At 44.9% G+C, this 2,398-nt stretch overlaps 1 pseudogene; it reads right to left on the bottom strand.

The window, feature by feature from the left end:
* Window positions 1-1,792: 1,792 nt before the first annotated feature.
* LOC126096144 (5S ribosomal RNA) lies at window positions 1,793-1,910 on the bottom strand (annotated as a pseudogene).
* Window positions 1,911-2,398: the final 488 nt, after the last annotated feature.

The following is a 2,398-nucleotide window of genomic DNA, read 5'->3' on the forward strand; positions in this document are numbered from 1 at the left end:
GGTGACTATAGGTCAAACCGGACGCCCTTTCTCCATGAGATTCAAGGAGCACCCGGACGTGGGTAATTATAGATCGGCCCCAACTAATCATCTTACAGCCTTCAAACATTCGCTCTTTTATATTATCAAAAATCATATCCTCCAGTATCAACCGAAAGGACGAGTCCTGGATCTTCTATAAGAGGTATAATCATAGCACGGAAGGTACGCTAGATGAGCAAACCATGCTCAGAAAGAGATCTATTCTCAAAAATTATGAGTTTTTAAAGTAGCACAACGCTCAAGCTTCCACACCGTGGTGTACACTAACACACATTACAATACGACAATGATAAACGAACAGTGAACAATTTGTGCATCAACAAGTCTTCTCATGTTAAACGGATATTACAGAAACACCTGAGTGACACACAGCCATGCACTATATATGTGATTGAGCTGCCTCTACCTATGGCGCTTCGTGGAACCCATGGTGTATCCAAACAGGCGACAGCCACGTAACCTCTATGTTCCCTCTCAGAGCTTTGGGCGACTGTTAGCAAACCGATTCATACTGTAAACAATAAAAGTGAGGACTCGCTATGAATGAAAAGGAATTTTTGGAGGAAGATACACCTTAATTCTGCCATACTTATCCAAGCGTCTCCAATCTTTCTTTGTGTAGTTAGCGGTGAAGTCATTTACGTTTTGGATGTCTGTGTAATTTTATTCCGTTTACAATTTTTAATCTTTCCTAATGGTTCAGAAATGTTGACTTAAAAAGAGTGGTTTACCGTTGGAAACAACGAAATTAACCGGAAATATCAAAATGGGAAGTGTAAAAGTAACAACTTTCCGGTCCATAACCAAAAAAAACGATATGTGATTTGTCACGTTAACATGCTAAAATAGTTTTAAAGAAAATTTGAACGTTAGGCCTAAGATGTCTTTGTATATTTTGCCAGTTATACTCTCACAATCTGACAATTTGCTTCGCATCTCCGGAGATAACTGGATATGATATCACTGGAGCAACGTACTACCATGCCTATGGAGTAGCCACGTACTTCAAAAATAAAATCGAGAACGCTCACCTGCTTCCCACTTCCGCAAATGACAATATCCACTCTGTGATAATCAAAATAGGTGAACTGGTAACATTTAACAACCACCAGGATCCGCAAGGCCAGCAGATGTTCTCCAATCACACCGCCATTCCTCAGTCTTTGCAGGGGACTTTAACAGCACCACACGCAATGGCGATACAGAACAACTGATACAGATAGATGGTGAAGCCTTAGCAAACTGGGCAGAAGAAAACAACATCCACCTCATTTCCTTCAGATCAGCAGCTTGGAAACAGGGTATGAGCCAGACCTATGCTTTGTCATGGCGGCTGATGAAAATCACCAGCTGGTCAACACAACCCGAAATGCTTTGACAGATTTCCCTCACAGTCAACACCGTCCAGTCTAGTAGAAATCGGCACAAATATTTCACTGATAACCTCAACTCCTCGACCCAGATGGAACCTACAAAAAGCGGATTGGAAAGCTTACTCTGAAGACCGCGACAAATGCCTGGGATGGATCCGTCCGTATGCTGATAAAAGCATTCCGTCTGCAGACCGCAAGTGGTCCACCGGGACCATCCGACCGCCGTGTCATCCTCAGATGAGGATGCGGATAGGAGGGGCCTGTGGTCAGCACACCGCTCTCCCGGTCGTTATGATGGTTTTGTATGACCGAAGCCGCTACTATTCGGTCGAGTAGCTCCTCAATTGGCATCACGAAGCTGAGGGCACCCCGAAAAACGGCAACAGCGCATGGCGGCCCGGATGGTCACCCATCCAAGTGCCGGCCACGCCCGACAGCGCTTAACTTCGGTGGTCTGACGGGAACCGGTGTGTCCACTGCGGCAAGGCCGTTGCCATATGCTGATAGCTATACAAGATTTGTGGGAGCAGTCATCAGTACAGCAAAAAAGCAAATACCTAGAGGATACCACAAAGAATACATTCCAGGCTGGGATGAGAAATGTGAGGAACTGTATGACTACCAAAGTAGTGGCGACAGAGAAACAGCAGGTGAACTCGTACACAGCCTTGATACTGCACGACGACAGAAGTGGGTGGAAACTACTCAGGCTATGGACTTTAAAGTATCCAGCAGAAAAGCATGGTCCCTGCTTCGAAAGCTAGGAGGAGCCAGCCGGATCACTCGAGAAGAAAACCCCACAACACGTAACAAAATTGCTTTGCACATTGTTAAAACATCTAAAGGGGTAAACCACCGAGAGACAACAATACGCATTAAAAGAGAAAGCTAAAAGCAACAGCCAATGTTGACACTAAATATTCATGCGACTTCACCCCCGAAGAGATCTCGGCAGGAATAAAGGACACAAAACCAGGTAAAGC

The sequence above is a fragment of the Schistocerca cancellata genome, chromosome 8 (genome assembly GCF_023864275.1).
Source record: "Schistocerca cancellata isolate TAMUIC-IGC-003103 chromosome 8, iqSchCanc2.1, whole genome shotgun sequence".
In the NCBI taxonomy this organism is placed as follows: domain Eukaryota; kingdom Metazoa; phylum Arthropoda; class Insecta; order Orthoptera; family Acrididae; genus Schistocerca; species Schistocerca cancellata.